Source organism: Euphorbia lathyris, chromosome 3 (assembly GCF_963576675.1).
Source record: "Euphorbia lathyris chromosome 3, ddEupLath1.1, whole genome shotgun sequence".
NCBI classification, from domain to species: Eukaryota; Viridiplantae; Streptophyta; class Magnoliopsida; order Malpighiales; family Euphorbiaceae; genus Euphorbia; species Euphorbia lathyris.
Genome location: NC_088912.1, coordinates 62,277,554 through 62,300,050, shown reverse-complemented (window position 1 = coordinate 62,300,050; position 22,497 = coordinate 62,277,554). Strand labels below are relative to the sequence as shown.

Sequence of the window (22,497 nt, the reverse complement as noted above, 5' to 3'; positions counted from 1 at the left end):
AGGTTCCGTCATTTATTTCATCATCATAATCGATACAAAGTTAAGTTGTTTTCTTTGCTTAATGCAAATGAACAAATTCATTCATTTTTCTAATAAGTTCTAAATGTTCCTGTTTTGTAAAATTCATCCTTAAAATCAGATGATCTTTCTAACAATCGATTTATTCTAAATACATAATCTTATTCCAGCATTTTCAAATACTCAAAGTTCACAAATTCAATCAAATAAATTTCCTAAATTCAATTAATCCAATTTTCACTTTTCATTTACATTTAATAATAAATCCAACAAGTTCGAAATTAACAATTCAAAAATAAGTTTTTTCGTTAAAAAAACGTATCCCTGTGGGATCGATATTTTTGTTACTACAAGCGAAACCGTGCACTTGCGGAAATCGCTCAACAAGTTTTTGGCGCCGTTGCCGGGGATACGCCAAAATTTTTGACAAATTTTTATTTTTTGTATTTTATTTTCGAATATAGGTTTATACATTATTTTTATATAATTTTTATATTTTATTTATTTTTCAGTTTATATAACACATTTTGTTTTCAATTTTGTTTTGAAGGTAGTTTGGCTCGTGTAACAATTTCAAGTTCATGCGCAGTTCGCGAAATTCGGGCACGCCACCAGATCCTTTTGATCCAGAAATTGAAAGAACACTTAAGAAAAACAAGAAAAACAACAAAAACAAAGACAAAACACCCTTAAAAACTAAAGTAGACCAGCCAGAAATCATGGCCGATCCACCGACACTTATGGATTATGCTAGGCCAGGAATGGCCGGTGTAACTAATAGTGTAGTTAGACCCCGTATAAACGCAAATCAATTTGAAATTAAGCCTGCTTTGCTTAATATGTTGCAAAACAACGTAACGTTTTACGGATTGCCTAACGAAAACCCTAATGCACATTTGACAAATTTCTTAGAAATTTGTGACACTTTTAAAATTACTGATGTAACAGCCGAAGCAATCAAACTTCGCCTCTTTCCTTTCACTTTGAAGGATAAGGCAAAAATTTGGTTAACTTCTATGCTTGCTGCAACATTTGAAACTTGGGACCAATTAGCCCAAGCATTTTTACAAAAATATTTTCCCTTAGCAAAAACCGCAAGAGTCATCAAAGAGTTGACATCTTTTACACAAAATGATAATGAAACTTTTTATGAAGCTTGGGAACGTTTTAAAGAACTTCAACGTTTATGCCCACACCACCAATTATCAGATGCACTTTTAATGCAGACATTCTATAATGGATTAAATCCTACGACTAGAGGTTCATTAGATGCTATGTCTGGAGGGTTATTTATGAAGAAGACGTCCGCCTAAGCAAGAGAACTTTTGGAGGAAATGGCAATCAACAGCAGTATGTGGCCCGCAGAGCGTGGACATATACCAACGGCGAAACCATCATCCTCATGTACATCATCGGTTAAAGGTATAATGAATCTTGATCCTGTAGCAATGTTACAAGCCCAATTTTCTGCCTTATCGCACAAAATTGATAAATTTATGGCACTATGCGATCCTAATGATCCGATCCAGAGAGACATTGACTACGAAGGTATGAATGAGATAGAACAGGTAAATTTTGTCCAATGACAAAACCAAACTACTAATCCTTATTCTAATACTTATAATCCTGGATGGAGAAATCATCCTAACTTTAACTGGAAAGATGGTAATAATAATAATAATGCAAATGCTAATCAATATCGTATAAATAATTATCAAAATCAAACAAGAGATATGATTAGCACTTTATCTTCAAAAATCGACAAATTTATAGATGCTATGAATGGAAAGGTAAGTAATCAAGACGATGGTTTTAAACGGATCGAAAATAAATTCGATCAGCTTATCAAAAACCAATCATCTAGCATCCATAATTTGGAGGTTCAAATTGGACAACTTGCTAAATCAATTCCATCCCGCAAAGAGGGAAGTCTTCCCAGCCAAACGGAAGAAAATCCGAAAGAGCATGTTAAGGCTATCACTCTTCGTTCGGGGAAAAACTACTTAGGTCCGGAAATGCCCGGAAATTCAACTTTACCTGGAAATGATTTACCAAAACCCAAAGAAGATACGTTAAAACAAAAAGATACACCAATTGACTCTAATCCAAAACCTTTTGTACCAAAGCCACCTTTTCCACACAGGGTCCGAAATAAGGACCATGATAAACAACTTTTATCATTTTTAGACAAACTTAAAAATTTGCATATAAATTTAACATTCATGGATGCAATTACGCAAATTCCTAATTATGGAAAATTCTTGAAAGATTTAATTTCAAAAAAGATTAGTTGGGAAGGAATTTCATCCATTTCACTTTCTGAAGAATGTAGTTCGATAGTATCAAGCAAATTACCTACTAAACTCAAAGATCCCGGATGCTTTACCATTCCGTGTACTTTGGGAAATATGGAATTCCCAAGTTGTCTTTGCGATTTAGGAGCTAGTATAAACTTGGTGCCATTGTCTATTTTTGAGAAATTAGGTTTAGAAGAAGACATCAAGCGTACCAATATGGTTTTGCAATTAAAGGATCAATCCACTAAAAGACCATATGGTATAATTGAAGACGTTTTGGTAAAAGTTGATAAATTTATTTTTCCTACTGATTTTGTTATCTTAGATTTTGCTTATGATGCTAATTGTCCGCTAATCTTTAGTAGACCATTCATGAACACGGGACGTGCTCTAGTTGATGTGTCGGAAGGAAAAGTAGTTTTACGAATAGGTGACGATAAGATCGAGTTCGATATGAATCAAGCGATGAAATATCCTATGGAGGATTTCGCTTGTATGAAGCTTGATTTAATTGAAGAATGTGTTAATGACATTGTTCAAAGAGAAGAAATAATAGAACCTATAATGGGTGAAGAATTAGAAGATAAGGACCCAGAGCCTTTGATTCGAGAAGATGGACCAGTTCCGCCTTCAGTAATAGTTCCACCTAAATTAGAACTTAAAGAACTACCAAACCATCTGAGATACACTTTCCTAGGCGGAAGTGACACTCTACCTATAATCATCTCTAACAAATTAACAGAAAATCAAGAAGAAAAATTGAAAGAAGTTGTTAGAAATAGAATAGGAAGTATGGGATGGCAGATTTCAGATTTAAAAGGAATTAATCCTAGTATTGTAATGCATAGGATTCACTTAGAAGAAGATAAGCCACCTAAAGCGGATAGACAAAGACGTTTAAATCCGAACATGAAAGAAGTAGTAAAAAATGAGATTACTAAACTTTTAGACAATGGAATCATTTATCCTATTTCGGATAGTGAATGGGTTAGTCCAATCCATTGTGTACCCAAAAAGGGAAGTATAACTGTAGTAAGGAATGATGAAGGTGAATTAATACCTACGCGAACCACCACCGGTTGGAGGGTTTGTATAGATTATAGGAACCTAAATAAGGCAACTAGGAAAGATCATTTTCCTTTACCTTTCATCGATCAAATGATCGAGAGGATAGCCGGTCATGCATTTTATTGTTTTCTCGATGGTTATTCCGGATTCTTTCAAATATATATTTACCCGGATGACCAAGATAAAACAACCTTCACATGTCCTTATGGAACATTTGCATATAGAAGAATGCCTTTTGGTTTATGTAATGCACCAGCAACTTTTAAACGTTGCATGACTGCAATTTTTAATGATTTCATCGAAGATATCATGGAAGTATTTATGGATGATTTTTCAGTTTATGGAGATTCTTTTGATGCATGTTTAAAAAACTTAGATAGAGTTCTTTCTAGATGCGAAGAAACGAATTTGGTATTAAATTGGGAAAAATATCATTTCATGGTCGACGAAGGAATTGTTTTAGGTCATAAAATATCTGAAAAAGGATTAGAAGTGGATAGAGCAAAGACTTCAGTAATAGAAAAATTACCCCCACCAACAACTGTCAAGGGAGTAAGATCATTTCTAGGACATGCAGGTTTTTACAGACGATTTATAAAAAACTTTTCTGTGATTTCCAAACCACTTACTAATTTACTTATGAAGGATTCAACCTTCGACTTTAATGAAGATTGTATTAAAGCTTTTGAAACATTGAAAACAGCCTTAGTCAGTGCACCCATAATTGCTAAACCCGATTGGGATTTGCCTTTTGAAATCATGTGTGATGCAAGTGACCTAGCAGTAGGATGTGTTTTAGGTCAAAGAAAGGATAAAAAATTACATGTTATTTATTATGCAAGTCATACATTGTCCGGTGCACAATTAAATTACACAACAACAGAAAAAGAGATGTTAGCCGTAGTATTTGCATGTGATAAGTTTAGGTCATACTTGTTAGGATCTAAAGTTATTATTTATACAGATCACGCAGCTTTACGTTATCTGTTTGCTAAGAAAGATGCAAAACCGCGTCTGATTAGATGGGTTTTGTTGTTACAAGAATTTGATATAGAAATTAGAGACAAAAAGGGAGTAGAAAACCTTGTAGCCGATCATCTATCAAGACTAGAAGATGAAAACGGTCCTATAGGTGAAACTGTCGGTATACGAGATGATTTCCCCGATGAACATCTCTATCAGGTAGAAAGTATCATGTCACCATGGTATGCAGATTTTGCTAATTATCTTGTAACCGATATCGTTCCGGAAGGATTATCTCCCCAACAGAGGAAGAAATTTTTCTTCGATATTAAACAATATTTTTGGGAAGATCCCTTTCTATTCAAATCATGTGGTGACGGGATAATTAGGAGATGTGTTGGAGAAAATGAATATGAATCTATAATAACAGAATGTCATTCCAGCTCATATGGAGGGCATAATGGAGTTAATAAAACGGTAGCTAAAATATTGGAATGTGGTTTCTTTTGGCCTACGATGTTTAAGGACATTGGTTCCTTTATTACTCGTTGTGATAAATGCCAAAGAACGGGAAATTTAGGAAGGAAAGATGAGATGCCCCTCACAAACGTGTTGGAAGTTGAAATCTTCGACATGTGGGGAATTGATTTCATGGGACCTTTTCCGCCTTCCAATGGTAAAACTTACATATTAGTAGCCGTTGATTATGTTTCGAAGTGGGTTGAAGCAATTGCAACCCCTACGAATGATTCTAAAGTAGTTATTACTTTTCTTGACGATATATTTTGTAGATTCGGTTGTCCTAGATACGTTGTTAGTGATGGCGGTACCCATTTCATAAATCGGAATTTCGATATGCTTATGAAAAAATATGGAGTACGCCACCGCGTGTCAACACCATATCATCCTCAGTCGAATGGTCAAGCGGAGATCTCAAATAGAGAACTCAAATGGATTCTAGAGAAAACTGTTTCGTCATCAAGAAAAGATTGGTCACAAAAACTCAATAATGCGCTATGGGCATACCGTACTGCATTTAAGTCACCAATAGGAATGACTCCATATCGTTTAGTATATGGAAAAGCATGTCATTTACCAGTTGAATTAGAACATAAATCCTATTGGGCTATTAGAAAACTTAATTTTGATTTACAACAAGCAGGAAAGAAACGTTTGCTCAATTTGAATGAGTTAGATGAGTTACGTCATTTATCATATGAGAATGCAAGGATTTATAAAGAAAAAGTGAAAAAATGGCACGATGCCAAGATCAAAGTCAAACACTTTAATGTTGGAGATAAGGTGCTGTTATTTAATTCACGGCTTCGTATATTTCCAGAAAAACTTAAGTCCAGATGGGCCGGACCGTATTTAGTCGTCAAAACATTCGACTATGGTTCTTTGGAACTAGAGGAAACCAACGGTAATCGTTTTAAAGTTAATGGTAATCGATGTAAAATCTATTACGAAAATATCTCCGAAATAGGAACTAATTTCGTAACAAGATTTCCTGACATATAAATCATTTTATTTTTCTAATAGTTAGTTTTTATTTATTTTTATTTTATTTATTTTTTATTTTGTTTTGTTTTAGATTATATCATTTTATTAGAATTTCAGATATAGAAAAATATATTCGAGTCATGATTTTAATTAATTTTTAGGAATTTCATGTGAATTAGAAAATTCAGTGATTCTCAGTTGAGAATTTGAAATTCTCAGTTGAGAATTCACATATATAGAATTCTTAAGGAGGTAAGAAATTTCTGAACTTATAGAGAATTTAAAATTCTCAGTTGAGAATTTGGGTATAACTAGCAGCCAGGAAAATTTCTGGACTTGTAGAGGATTTCAGATTCTCAGTTGAGAATTCTGATTAAAAATTGAAAGGAAAATTTCTGAACTTATCGAGGATGAGGATTCTCGGTAGAGGATCAGAAATTTGGAGTTTTGACAACTGATTTCCGCAGGGAAATCAGCGTGTCGCGATCGCGGGTCAGCATCCTCGGTCGCGACACGGGGAAATTATGCCCAAATTAACCCTTTTTCCAGCAGATGCAACTCTTCAGAAACGAAAAATTGAGTTTTTTCATTTTTAAGAGGTTTGTTTCATGCCTTTTCATTTCAAAAATAACACCTCTTTTTATCCTAGGATTTTATAAATAGGTTCTAGAGGTTCAGTTTTCTGTCACTTTCTTTTCATCTCTATCAGAACTATCTCTGATTTTCTTACCATTCACAAATCCAGACAGTAAGTTCAGAACTTTTTCTTTCCAAACATCATGGCTTCCTCAAGCACTTCATCTAAGAAAGTTATTGCTTCACGCAATAAACGTGTTGATATATCAGAGCGTTATGGATGTAATTTAATCACCGCTATTGTTTTGGGGGCACGGGATGAATTGGCTACTTTTGATATGTCCACCTACCATGGATATGTTCCGGTTTTGGACATTGCGGCACTTGAGCGGGCTCATTTATTGGTTTCTGCGGCTCCTCCTGTTTTTATTTCGTATGCTACCCGTATTGCACATCTTCGTGGCACTATGGGTGGAGGTGCTTCTAGTTCTCATAATGTAGGTACCGACGAAGAAGGAGCGGAGGAAGGTGGAGAAGCTGCACCACAAGCCCAAGCAACCCAAGACAATGATCCGGTGGATTTAAGGCGGATTTTGAACCAAATCAATGCAAATAATCGACAAATGAATTTGAGAATTGATGATTTGGTGGAGAACAATATGGTGATGAATGACAACCTCAATACTTTGAGGCGTGCCCATCGTTCAACTCGGCATCAGATGCTTTCATTTTTCCGACGCCGAAATGTGGAAACTTCACCAACACCTCCGGATTCCCCGCCACATGCTTAGGTTTTATCTTTTATTTTTATCTTATCTTATTTCACTTTCAGTTTCGTACATTTTTCTCTTTCTTATGTTTCGTACAATTTAAGTTTTAATTAATTTTCTGATGAATGTTTTTGCTATATCTTTCGTTTATTTCCGTTTATTTTATCTTTAGTGTTTTATCTCCATTTTTGCACCAATGAGGACATGGTCCAATTTAAGTGTGGGAGGAGATATTTACATATATCATTTTATGCAAACGAATGAATGAATGAATGTATGCAAATGAATGAATGAATGTATGCATCACTTGTTTTTCCAAATATAAAAGCAACATATATATTGCAACACTTTTTATCTATATTGCAACGCAAATTTTTAAACCTAATTTAATTTTTTTTTTTTTAAAAAAACTTTTTAAATTAAACATAAGTTAAATTTTTTTTTTTAGGTTATCATTATCGATAGAAATAATATATTTCTATACGGGTAATATTTTCAAATTTTTCACAAATCTTCGACACGATTTTAAGTGAAATTGTCTCGAGTGAATGTATTTAAGTAAAAAACAATTTCTTTATTTTTCAATCTCTATTTCATATCATGAAATTCATGATACAATAAATCTTATTTTAAATTTTTTTATTAGGTTTATAGGCATTAAATTGAACTAACAATTTTTAGCTCGGTTTTGATTTTGTCTTACATTAACACCAATTGAAGTTTTTAATGAAACTTTAGCCATAATACATGTTGAATTTTAAGTCAATATAGGATGAATGTGCTAATTTTCTTTTTCCCAAGTTATAATTAATAAATCGTATTCTTAACTTTTGGCCACGATTGAGACCAACCTTATCACAGTCGAGGTATGAAAGGGAAGAAATTAATAAGTAAAGCGTACTTTTGGCCACGGTTGCGACCACCCTTATCACAATTGAGGTATGGAAGGAACGTTTAAATAATATAAAAATTAAGCGTGTTTAAAGTTTAAAGTAACGATTGCGTCCACCCATGGCATGGTCGGTACCTCTTAAGCAAACACAAAACAATTGCATATAAAGTTACGATCGAGACCACCCTTATCACGGACGTAACTAAGCAAATAAATTAAACTTAATACTCATATATAATAATTCAAGTTTGGGAAAGGAAATTTGGTGCTTTGAAATGCCTTGAGATGAAAGACTCAATAACATGCGTGCTTACATCGTCCCGAATACTTCAATTTAAAAATTGAAATACAAGACGAATGATATATCGTATTTATACTAAGTTAGTTTGATATTTTGCGTATAAATTTGCCATACGAAGTTAGTCTTTTCGGCTTAACTAATTTAAAAGGTAAACACAAAGATATATGTTTTATTTTTATAAAGAGATTAGTTAAGGAATAAATTCAGTGAAATTTTGCTCGGGACTAGCAAAAGATTAAGTGTGGAGATTTGTTAAGCCCAAAATATACCTAAAATATCATTAACATTTACATCATTTTTATTACGAATTTGTGTTATTTATATCTGTTTAGATTACTTTTACTTTCGAATATCTTTCTTTCTTGCAAGGTACTTGAATATTCGGTAAAATCCAAATAGGAACGAAAAAGGATCTAAAACAGAAGAAAACCCCTACAAAAGGAGTCAAAGACGACGTAAATCGAAAGCGCCAAGTCGAGGACACGAACGAAAGCAAGAAGTAAGAAAACCTGCCGGGCCGCGACAGTGAATCCCAGACCCGCGGCCGCGACACGCGTGGTATAACCTTTTCTCCCCTTCGTCCATCGCTCAGCTCAGTGCTACGTCATTCACGACCGCGGATTACTATCCTCGGTAAGTGCAGAAAATTCACCAAGAGCATTTAACACATGCTGAAAATCCAAGAAACGCGTTCGTTCAAGTGGATAAAGACGTCCTTTCACAACGGACACGACTCTTAACCAACGGATACATCACTTCAAACACAACCCTTCAACATCTATAAATAAAGAGTTGATGTTGAGAAAAAGTGTAATGAAATGTTATAATATAGATATAGAAATCAGAGCGTAGAACTTATGTCGAAGTTCTAAGTAAAAACATTTCGAGAGTTAGAAATTAGATTCTGTACAAAACAAGATGAGGTACACATATTGTTTATAGTTTAATTACAACTCAGTAGCGTTTAGATATTGTTCCAGTTTTAGTTTGCATCATGGTAGTGGCCGACCGAATCCCTATTACGAAGTTACAGCGAGAAGATTGAGTAAAGTGTTCGCCCCCGAGCCTGACAACCTCCTAGGAAACCCAAGGAAGCGGAACCGATCAAGCCCTTCACTTGCACGCCCTCGAAGAACTCGATGCTCCTTATTCTCTGTAAACTTGTATCAATTTATTTTTCATCTAATAAAGTCCGTTCTATTCGACAAATCGTTATGCAGCACTTATGGTAACCAATCCAATATAAGTGAGGCTGGTGTTTTCATTAATATGCACTTGAATTCAAAATCATTACAAGGAAACTTTGTTGAACACTTAGGCAAATTATCATCTCGAAAGAGTTTTAATTTGAGTAAGGGCAACTATCCCGAAAGGGTTTTGTCGCGTTCAAAGCCAATTAATTAGAGGTTCCGTCATTTATTTCATCATCATAATCGATACAAAGTTTAAGTTGTTTTCTTTGCTTAATGCAAATGAACAAATTCATTCATTTTTCTAATAAGTTCTAAATGTTCCTGTTTTGTAAAATTCATCCTTAAAATCAGATGATCTTTCTAACAATCGATTTATTCTAAATACATAATCTTATTCCAGCATTTTCAAATACTCAAAGTTCACAAATTCAATCAAATAAATTTCCTAAATTCAATTAATCCAATTTTCACTTATCATCTACATTTAATAATAAATCCAACAAGTTCGAAATTAACAATTCAAAAATAAGTTTTTTCGTTAAAAAAACGTATCCCTGTGGGATCGATATTTTTATTACTACAAGCGAAACCGTGCACTTGCGGAAATCGCTCAACAGATTTGATAATGTTTTTTGTGTTGACTGCATTAGCGTAGTGGTGGTTTGGCTATTATTTGGAGTAATAATATCAATGTTTATGTTTTGAGCTATTCTTCCTCACCCATTGATACTGTTATTTCTGATATTGTATTAGGAGATTGGAGATGTACATGATTTTATGGAAAACCCGACCGGTCTAAACATGACTTATCATGGAACTTACTTCGCGACCTTCGCACTCGTTCGGACCTCCCTTGGTGTGTATTAGAGGATATGAATTGTATTCTTGACCTGGAGGAGAAACAAGGGGGGACTTTTACCCCATCTCCCTTATCAATAAATTTCAAACCGTACTGAAGAATTGTGGTCTTTATTGTTAGGGATTAAAGCCAGTTAATCAACTGTAGCGCAGCGGAATTGCGATTTAAAATTTATTTCTAATCCCTTTAATTTGATCTTTGTCTGTTAACCATTGATTGAATAAAACCTTAAGATCCGTTTAGGGATATAAACATACCCGGACTGTCTCTTCTAGAGACGACTGAAGAATCCACAAGGTAGTAAGATCTCCGTAGTCAGGTGCACGAATAGCTATTGAGCTAGAACCGATGCTAGACGAAGAACGGAGAAGAACTGGAGATATTGTGTAATTCGCCAATCAAATCCCACTTTCTCAAAATGGTGGCTCTGTCGAAAATCATTATTGATTTTCTCTATGCCGCCGAATGTGAATAGTAGTTAGATGTTTTAGGTTTTAGGCTTTTATTATATATAGTGTAGTTATTCCTTAACCTAATTGGTTTAGGGTTAATTGGTTAATTACAAAACTAATCTAATCCTAACATAATTAGTTAAATAAATACCAATAGTATTTATTCTATGCAATTAGTTATAATTAGATTAAATTTAATTACCCCAATTAAATAAACACCACTAATTAATAAATTGACGTATTAGTTTGATTAATTATTCACGAATGCAATTTCATTAATTTACAAATTAATTAATTACATCCCGTAAACTAATTAACCAATTAAATACTCAACGCCTAAATCTATTAATCAATTACATTGATACAAAGTATCAATTAATCAATTAATCAACCACCAATTAATTACCTTGACATTTTACTGTCAACCAATTAATTAATCTCATCCCTCCAGTGTACCGTTCTATAAGTTCTAACTCAGATGTTCAATGTGCACGATCCTATGGGACTGTCCTTAGCTAGCAGTGGGTTCACGGCCCACAGACAGTAAGTGGGTTCTAGCAAACCATTACTGCCCCTAACCAACACAGCTATTTCAGCAGTCTAAAGATGCAGAGACCCTGTAGTTATCTCTTAACTTCTTTTACCATTTGATATCGATATTATAAACTAGAGGCATAACGGCTGTCATCCTCTCTGATGTTTATGATATTTCTCGATCTTAAGTAGATTAATGAATCAGATAAGTAAACTACTTATCTGGGTGTGGCCACACACTTATCAATCTCACTTATCAAGTGGCCTATGATATCATCTCAGTATTATGTGAGTGGTAATTCCATCACTTCACTATCAATACCAATGCGTTCACTTGTTCACCCAATCATACCCGTATTTGGCATCCTGTTACAGACCTGTTAGGCGTATGTCAAAGTGAACCGGATCCCACATTGATATTATAGTGAAATCTGGTCTGAAGACAGTTAGAGACCTACTTAAGAAAACTAATAGCACAACCACCATGTAGTCTTCTCGGGCGGATCGATCCAGTCACATGTATACAACATGTACCCATATTCACCACTGACTTATCAAGTGCTATGGCTAGTATCAATTACTACCATACAGTCGTCGAATATACAAGTCTGTGGTCCTAATCATTCCCATGATAGAATAGACTTGGGATATGGTTTTACGATTATCAATCAATGGATTCTCTATTCATATTATAGCACAAGATATAAATGAACTAGATTAATGCCTTTATTAATGTGACATAAATACATTTTATAAGAACCAATGCCTATGAACTAGGGCACACCAACAGTCTCCCACTTGAACTAGTTCCAAGCGGGTATTGCCCTAAACACTATAGATCTAGTACTACCAATTGCCTTGGTAAACTGACCAGCAACATTGTTCTCAGTGTCAACCCTCTATAATGTAATGTCGCCGTGTAAGGCGTTACTATCTAAGTACACGTTTGGATCTCTTGTGTGACATGGGATCCAGTGCTTGTGCTATGGCCCCATTATTGTCACAGAAAACATCAACTGATCTTAGGAGAGTTTGACCTACTCTTAAATCATTTATGAACTTCTTAATCCAAACTTCTTCATCTGCATCATCGCATGAAATGATGTACTTAGCTTCCGTCATAGAATCGGCAATGGTTGGCTACTTTAAGGATCTCCAACTAATGGCATCGCCATTCAAGAGAAATCTATACCCAGTATGTGACTGGTTATCATCCTTAAAACCTCAGTCATTGTAACCTGATATTGCCATTCCTCCTACCCATCAAATACTAAGAAAAACATCCTTGGTACGGTTGAGGTACTTCAGGATTGCCTTGACTATCTTCCAGTGTTCCTTATGGGGATCTGACTAGCACCGACTAGTCATGTTTGGTGCAACACACAACATTTGGCCTTGTACATAACATAGAGTACATGATGGATTCTTGTCTATGTACGATGCCTGACTCAAGCCTAGAAGTCGGTTGGATCTAACCTTGTAGATCTTGATCGGCTTCTCCTAAGTCTTTCATTGTGAAGCATTTACTCAACCACTGCTTGATCTTGCAGTGTTAATATATTGCCTCCAATGAGCAGTATGTCATCGACATACAATATTAGGAAAATGGATATGCTCCCACTGAATTTCATATACACACAGGGTTCATAAGAATTCTGTACGAATCTACTTGAAACACCACATGTATTACCGATTTAGCCTCCTCAATGTTTTGAGGATCTATATCGGTTCCCAAAGCATCCTCAGCATAAGCTGCAGGATTTTGTGAGTCTTGAATCTCAACGAGATCAATATCACTCCCACTGTCTACTTTGGAAAGGAATTCCTTTTCCAAAAAGATTGCAAACCTAGCCACGAATGTTTTATTCTCAGCTGGGTTGTAGAAGTAATAACCCTTAGTTTCCTTAGGGTAACCCACGAAACAACATTTAACAGATCTGGACTCTAGTTTGCCACTTATCAATTTTTTGACATGTGCATCAAAGCCCCAAATCTCCATGAAGGAAACGTTGGGCTTTCAGCCCATCCATAATTCATATGGTGTTCCTTCAACTGCCTTGCTCGGTGTATTGTTAATTATATGAGTAGCAGTTTCCAAAGCAAATCCCCAAAAGGAGATAGGGAGAGAAGCTTGACTCATCATTGAGCGAACCATGTCGAGCAGGGTCATGTTCCTCCTTTTGACACTCCATTCCATTGGGGTGTACCAGGAGGAGTGAGTTGGGAAACGATCCCACACTCTCTCAAGAATGAGACAAACTCTTGGCTCAAGTATTCTCCCCCTCTATCAGACCGGAGCGCTTTTACTTTCTTGCCAAGTTGATTTTCTACTTCATTTTTTGAAATCTTTGAATCTCAGAGGAGTTTCAGATTTATGTTTCATCAGATAGACATACCCATACCGGCTATAGTCATCTGTGAAGGTAATAAAGTACAGAAAACCAGATCTAGCACTAGTGCTCATTGGACCGCACACATCTGAGTGTATCAGCTCCAACAGCTCTGTGGCCCTTACACCAGTTTTGGTGAAAGGCGCCTTTGTCATCTTTCCTCTTAAACAAGATTCACACGTGTCATAAGCATGTCAAATGACCCTAGCGCTCCACTAGAGTGGAGCCTAGTTATGCGTTTCTCATTTATGTGGCTAAGACGACAGTGCCAGATATATGTAGGATTCAATTCATTAGTCTTAATCCTTTTAGCTTTTATGTTATAGATTGATTCACTATGTTTTAGATCAAGGACATACAAACCATTTTCTAGAAATGCAGTTCCATAAACAATATTGCCACGATGTATAGAAATCATACCACGTCCAATATTAAAAATTGAAACCATAAATATCCAACATAGAAACTGAAATAATATTCCTGCGCATTGCAGGTACAAGATAGCAATTTCTAATTTCTAAAACTAATCCACTAGGTATCTCTAAGAATAATCTTCGATCTTTAAGGCCTCTACATGAGCACCATTGTCGACTCGAAGATCCACTTCACCAGATCCCAGCAATCTCCTATTTCTTTATCCCTGCACATTTAAACAAATGTGAGTACCACATCCAGTGTTTACAACCCAAGATGTAGAAATAGCCAGATTAATTTCAACGACATAAATACCTGAACCAGAAGCTTCGTCCTTCTGTTTCTCCCTTAGCTTTGGACACGCATTCTTCCAGTGTCCCTTCTCATTACACTCATGGCAGATATCATCTGCTGAGGCCAACCTACCTTTAGAAGCTGCCGCCTTCCTAGCCTTAGGCTTGGCCTTTTGGGCCTTCGCTTTGGACTTGGACTTGGCCTTTCCCTTAGGCATGTTCCCTTTGTTAACCAGCAACACTTCTGGAGTCCTCTTGCAAGATTGCTCAGCAAGTTTCAACATGCCATGCAATTCTACTACAAACTTATCAACACCCTGCATGTGGTAGTGCATGATAAACTGATTGTAGGATGCCGGAAGTGATCCAAGAATGATGTCAACTGCTAGTTGTGCAAGCACTGGTGAGCCAAGCCTTGACAATGTGTCAATAAAACCCTTCAACTTTAGCACGTGTGTGCTAACAGAAGTCCCGACTTGCATCGTAGTGCTACAGAGCGCCTTTGTTGTCAAGTATATTTCCTAACGAGCTTGATCTTGGAACATCCTTTTGAGTTGATCCATGATCTCAAAGGCGTGCTGCTCCATGAACTGTTTCTGAAGATTAGGAACCATGGTACCCAGCATAATGCATGACACATCCCTGTCATCCTTAATATGTCGGTCGTACTCCGCCATTCGATCAGTGGTTACGCCCCGACCTGTAGGACGAGCTGCTAGTAAGGCAGCAGTCAGCACATATTCCTTCGACTCGTGTCTAAAAACTATTTGCAAGTTCCTGGACCAGTCAAGGAAATTAGTCCCTAAAAATTTTTCCTTTTCTAGGAGTGGTCTGAGTGAGTTGTTGCTTGTTGCAGCCATTTAATTTTCTTTTCGTGTAATTCTGATGTGGAGTTTAATCTACGTGAAAAAATTACATTAGAGTTAGAATAAAGGGCTTAAGCCAAAGATCAAATTAATAATCCATTTTAATTCGTTATTGGTGATATTTATTTGGCTGTCTTGACCAAGATCCACAATCCATCAACAATCAACCGAGCTAGGGCTCCGCCATCGACAATTGACGATTTGGTAGGATAAACTATCCAATCCTTCGCAAGGACTCTTTGTTTGATGGGCTTTGTGACACTTAGCCTATCTGTGCTTAGGGCCCGCTCTGAGCTAATGCTACCCACATTGAGTCCAACCACCATACACGCCATATCGAAGTATCCTAACCCTCGATGGCCCACTAATTACTACAGCATACCTACTAGGGCACGTCATACACTGTAGCACTACTTGGGAGGAAGAGGTGTGAATCTGGAAAGCACTTTTAAGCGACTCAATATTTCATTATCCGGATTAATTAAGTGATAGAGATTTAACATATAATTATCGCGGGTGATGATCTGGTGATCGTTGCTACTTATATTTCATGTTATACTAAGCAATTGTATAATCAAAATAAACATAGAGACTCTATGGGGCCTTATAATACATCCTAGTGAAACTAGATATACTATCTAATCTTCACGGGCTTGCTTCAAGTCTCCTTGGGCTCCCACCATGGGCTTGGACCATCTGGGCTTCTTCACGACCAATTACAATTTTCATGAATAGACTGTTGGTCCCTAGTAATTAGTTCCAAGGGGGGGTTAGGAACTAATGTAACTTTTTCGCTTTTAATTATGCTGACTTAATGTTATTTTAAGAGTTTGATAACTCAGCGTGTTGGTCAGCACGAGCGTTTGATTAGTCAGACAGTTTTAGTTCTATGCTGACTAAGACTGCCTGACTTGAGAGCTGGGAATTGACACTTGAAAGGTCAGCTTCCAACTTAGTACTCAGACTTACTCAGTTTCAGTTTTAACAATTTATAAGCTGAGTAAATACAACAAGCAACACATGCACATATATATATATATATATATATATATATATATATATATATATATATATATATATATATTGAGAGAGAGAGTTTAGAAGTTACTCAGCACGACTTATCCTGGTTCGGCCTCTCTGCCTACGTCCAGTCCCCAGTTCCTCCTGGGATTTTCAATCCAATACTGAGCTCTTTCAAGGTAGAGCACAAACCCTTTACAAGGCAGTGAGTATGCAAGAGTACGTCCTCTATTCTTCTACTCAGCTCCTACTAAGTACTACAACCCAGCACTTAGATTTTTCTACCACTGAGTACTTACAACCAAGTACTCAGCTCAACATTCTCAATATTCCTATTGATCACACACTTGTTCTTTTTCAACTAAAGAACACCTTAGATGATTACAAAACAATGAATCTAGCATTTACACAGAGAATAGAAAAGTTGGTGTAAGATCTTTTGTATTTGAGTGCTTTCAGAATTTTCTCGTATTTTTATTTTGATACTTCGGCAAATGATCCAAGAACTATCATTGTCCTTTTATAGATGAATTTCTGAAGATTGGATCATTTGAGATGATTTAGCCGTTAAGTCCAAAATGGCTCTTTTAGCAGACAGCTTCTGGTCAGCTTCAGTCTGTTCCGCCATTCCCTTCCTCTGTTTTCTTCAGGCGTTAGGTTTTGTCTTCTTGCATCAGACTTGTCTTTTTGTGCCAGTTGTCTTTTACCAATAATCCATTGACCCATGATTCTTGGAATTAGTCTTCTTTCTATTTTTGAGGCTTCAATTATTGGTGCAGAAGATTGGCAGACTTTGTCCTTTAATAAACGGATCCTTCATGCTGTCCTGACTGTCACTCAACTTCATTCGTTATCTTCGAATGTTCAACTTCCATGCTGAGTTCCTTTTTAGTCAGCTTCGTTATGTTTGTATAATTCTGAAGGAGTCTTCTAGTTTAGTCGGCTTCGTTCTGACAACCTCGAAGGAAGCTCTTGATGCTGAGTTCTACTTCACTCAGCTTCTGTTCTTTCATGCTGAGTTCCGTTCCACTCAGCTTTGGCTTATGCTGACTTTTAACCTGTTTAACTTTATATATATTTTTTTCACTCAATATTGAACAAACACATTAGTACAATTAAACCAAAGCATTTAAATTTAATTGCCTCTTAATCATGGATGATTTTGTCAAATCAAAATCTTATGGAAAGGTGTTTCAACAAACTCCCCCATTTTGATGTTGGCAAAATACATAATTATGGAACTCAGTTATAAGTTACCCCATGATTGATATATTTTTGAAATGACTCCCCCGTAAGGGTTGCACATTTGTCTTAACTTAATTCTAAACCTTCCAAGATTTAATTGAATTATCCTTAAGACATTTGTGTATACTGACTTAATTTAATGTTAGATTTTTCAAGATCTGAGCTAATTTGATTTAAGTCAGTTTTTCAAAAATATTAGAAGTATGTTGCTACTCAGTTTATTGCATAAGTATTTTAGTGTTAATGTATACTGAGTATGTTTTACTTCTTATTTTGTTTGTTCAATTTTATCGACCAAATTGAGGAAATAGTACTTGACATAGATTAAACAAAAAGATAAAGGAAAAAACATATATGAAGGTTTCTATGCAAGTTCTAAACATTTACTAGACTATATCTAGTTCTACTTCTTTTTCTGAGCTTGGTGGTCAGCTTGAGCTAGTCCTTTGCCTTTGTCTTTACTTCCTGAGGCATTACCTGCAAGCTGAGTTCCTCCTTGACTTGTCTCCCCCGTTTTGCCATCATCGGGTTTATAAATGAATGTGTCAGTGCGAGCATGAGAGGAGAGATGAGTTGAGTAACGCTGGAGTCTCTTAGTACTTTCTCGCAAGCCATCAATGATAGGAACACTGTCATCTTGGACATGGTGAGGAACCCGAAGAGAACTGCTAATCATGCTAAGCAGGCATTCATGAGATTTGCTAAGCCAGGTGAGCGAGCTGGTGAGCTGACCAAATGATTGGTGGTACATTTTAAGCAAGGCAGAGTCATAAATTATGCGCTGGGCATTGTTGATGCGCATTGCCTTCATAATCGCCTGGGAAAAGCTCAAGAGTTCACTGTTGGAGACTGGATCAACATCCATCTGTGCTTTGTTGATGTTGAGTAGGCTGACGGCTTCACTCAGTTGGTCAATTGTACACTGAGCAGAGGAAGATACTAAGTCACGCGTACTCGTCAGCTCAGCATTAAGCTTGGTAAAGCATTCTTGAAGTTCAGCAGAGGTGGCAAACTCAGCATTGCTAGGTGCGCTTGATTTGGTCAGTTCTGCAGTTAACTTCGCAAAATATCCTTGAAGTTCAGAAGAAGTGGCATACCCTGGATTAACTTCTGATGGTTGTTGGATTTTGCCTTCAAGTGAGTTCAGATGGTTGACCATCGTGAGAACCAATTCAGTCAACTTTGTTATTTGGTCTTATCTTGGTTGCTGAGTTTGAATGGTGGTCATAACACTTACTAGATCCTTGAGTCCTCTTAGTTCATTGAGAAGCTGAGTGATTCCAGGCAGTTGAGAAGACTCAGTATCAGAAGATCTAGCAGCATCAGCTTGAGGAGGGTTCAATTCTTGAAGCAAGGACTGAGCAGAGGCAATGATGCGTCGGCCTGACTCAGTGGCATTCAAGTAGGTGAATTGAGCCGCATTAGTTTCAGAGGCTGGAATTGAGCTTGAGGGTGGAGGAGTTGACTGTTTGCCAGATTGATCACCTTGATTAATGACTGGACTTTGGTGGAGATTACCTTCAGGAGCTGAGTTGTCAACATGCTGAGTTGGAGGTGGAGTTTGGTTAATTATATTGACCTGCTCATCCTGAGTGGGTGAAGTTGAAGCAGTATTTGTTCCTTCTTGAACAGTTGGATTTGGATCTTCAAGGGTTTTGGCTTGTTCCTCATCCTGAGTAACAGAGGCTTGTTTTTCCTTTGAGGGAGACTCAGGGTCGTTTGCAAAATATGCGAACTGTAGCTCAGACATGCCAGTGAATTGTTCTGGAAGAGGAGAATCTGCAAGAAGATCAATAACTTGAGTTTTATGGGCTTTCTTCTTAAGCCGCTTGAACCTTTGTTCCTTGGGAGGAGAAGGGTCAGCATCAATGTTTTCCTCATCAGTATCAACTGTCTCCTCTACCATAGTTGGATGCTCATGCTGCTCAGCATGATCCTCAACAGCAACGTTTTCTTCTTCCTCAACTCTTTGCTCAGCATCAGCATGAGGTTGCTCAACATCAGCAGGTTCTTCCTGCTCAGTATTAATGTCTTCCTCAACATAAGTTTCTTTATCAGCTTCCCTTTCTACTTCAACATTTGTTTTCTCAGTTTGTTGCTCAGTTTCTTTCTCAGCTTCCTTTTCTAGGTCAGTTCCATGACCTTTGGACGATACAACCCAATTTAGGGGATCAGCTTCAACTGTCTTTAAGGAATTAACTTTCTTCCTTTTCATCAAGGGGGATTCTGGAGTACCCTCTTCTTCATCCTCAGGCTCTTCTAGCCTCTTTCTCTTCTCTGTCGACTCAGCTTTTTCCTTAGCTTTGTCAGCTTTAACCTTTTCTTGAGACACTAGTCTCACTTTCTTTGGGACAACATGGATGTCTTTGGAGAATGTTTCAATGGCCTTTCTCTTCTTCGTCTTCTTTTCCTTAGGTGACTCAGCAGGAACCTCCACTTCTTTCTCAGGCTCATTTTCAGGCTCAATGTCTAGCTCAGCTTCATCATCAACAACTTCTTCATATCCCTTCGATTGTACAACAGTCCAACCAGCAGAGCTGCTGTGATCTCACTTCCCAAAGTGTCAGTTTCATTGATTGTCGCAATCTGTTTGTCCTCAATGATCTTAGTGATCAAAGAACCCAGCCTGAGCTTCTTTCCACTGTGTTGAAGAGCCCCAACCAGAAAGACGGGCATGTTGAGTGGAGTGTAGGTCAACATGTGCCATATGAAGCACTGTTCAAAATTGGAGGCAGATGAGGCTGAGTTGAGTTTGGGGAAGATGAAGTTGGTCAGCATGTAGTGAGCCATCTTCTGGTCTTGCCCCATACACGTGCTGGGTATTTCCCCTTTATGATCTTTGGGTTTGCAGAACCCCTTGATCTTGTCAAGTTTTTCTTTTGGTACTTTCTCTTTTGTTGTCCTAAATTCTATTCCTTCGTCTGGTAAATCAAGCAAAGTAGCTAGATAGGCAGGGGTTATGGTGATTTTCTGACCTTTGACTGTAGTCTCCAAGTAGTCAGCATCATCCTCATCAACAAGCATGTTAGAGTAAAATTCTCTTACCAGCCTGGGGTACGTTTTTCCAGCGAGTGAGAAGAGACCGGTCCATTTGTTCTTCTCGATCCAGTCGCAGAACGGTTTCTCTGAAGTGACGAAATCTGGAGAGAACCATCTACATTTCAATACTTCCAAGTTATTGACCTTTTTATGGACCTTGATCATATTCCTTTCGATTTGCCTCGAAGAACCAGCGGGGTCAGCTTGAGTGGGTTTGCCAGAGGTTTGGCCAAGTTGAGTGGTGAGGTTAGGGATTTCGTTCTTGCCGGAAGCCATTGTTACTGAGGAAGGTTTTTAAGATTTAGGGAGAGAGGAGAATTCGATTTCAGAAGATCGTAAGCGTAAAGAGTAATGAGTGGGGATCCTTCCACTATTTATAGAGTTTTGAGTCATTAATGAACTAGCCGTTTTCATCTTGGGACTTTAATCGACAAAGATTCTGCCATTTATGACAGGTTCGGCGCATGGGTATTCATCATTACTTGCGTTTTCCTAGGTATGATTTGTTACACGTGTCATTGTTTATCGGTGCAAGTGGGCATTTAATTAGTTTGCCAGAATATGAATCGTTTATGATACTGAGTATTTAATTCTACGTAGATGGATTTCCTATCTCTTAGTAACTCAACATACGTTCATCACACAACATGTACATTCACTCAGCATAAGGTGATTACTCAATATGTCTATCTACTCAGCACAGAATATTTACTCAGCGTTTGTATCTACTCAGCATAGACTATTAAGCTCAATGTGCAGTAGTTACTAGATTGATATCAGTCAGCATGACAATCACTCAACATTTATTCAAATATTTAGAATTATTGAAGAGGATTAGACATACCGATAGCTTCCCTTAGTATGTTAAATTGTTCACGAGCCAAAGGCTTGGTGAAGATATCTGCAAGCTGTTCATTTGTTGGTACATAAGTCAGCTTGATCTCACCCTTTAGTACGTGATCTCTGATGAAGTGATGCCTTATGCTGACATGCTTCATCCTGTTGTGTTGAATAGGATTCTTGGATAGATCAATGGCACTTTTGTTGTCACATTTGATCTCTATTGTCTCAGTTCTTACTCCATAATCCTCAAGCTGTTGCTTTATCCATAGGACTTGAGCTACACAGCTTCCAGCAGCAACGTACTCAGCTTCAGTTGTAGACAGAGCAACTGATGACTGCTTCTTGATGAACCAGGATACTAGACAGCTTCCAAGGAGATGGCATCCTCCTGAAGTACTCTTACGCTCTAGCTTATCCCGTCCATAGTCAGCATCAGTGTATCCTATGAGTGTGAAGTCATTTGAGGCTGGATACCATAAACCTGCATCAACTGAGCTCTGCAAATATCTAAAAATTCTTTTTACAGCAATTAAGTGAGATTCCTCGGGTCAGCTTGATATCTTGCACAATAACATACTGAGTACTGTATATCAGGTCTACTAGCAGTGAGATAAAGTAAGGAGCCTATCATACCTCGATAAAGTTTACTATCTATTGACTTACTTTTCTCATCTTTGCATAGGACAGTATCAGTACCCATAGGGGTTGATATGAGCTTACAATCTTCCATATCAAATTTCTTTAACATCTCCTTGGTGTACTTGGACTGACTAATGAAGATGCCGTTCTTACCTTGCTTTATCTGAAGTCCAAGGAAGAAGCTGAGTTCTCCCATCATAGACATTTTGAACTCAGTCTGCATCTGTTTGCTAAACTCTTGACACAAGGATTCGTCAGTAGCACCAAATATTATGTCATCTACATAGATTTGTGCAAGTAGGGTATGTTTACCCTTTTTCTT

At 37.1% G+C, this 22,497-nt stretch overlaps 1 non-coding gene across 1 annotated transcript; it reads right to left on the bottom strand.

Annotated features, from left to right (window-relative positions):
* Positions 1–1,115: 1,115 nt before the first annotated feature.
* LOC136225000 (small nucleolar RNA R71) lies at positions 1,116–1,222 on the bottom strand. The gene has a single exon (XR_010686741.1). It is a non-coding gene; the product is annotated as a small nucleolar RNA R71 (small nucleolar RNA).
* Positions 1,223–22,497: the final 21,275 nt, after the last annotated feature.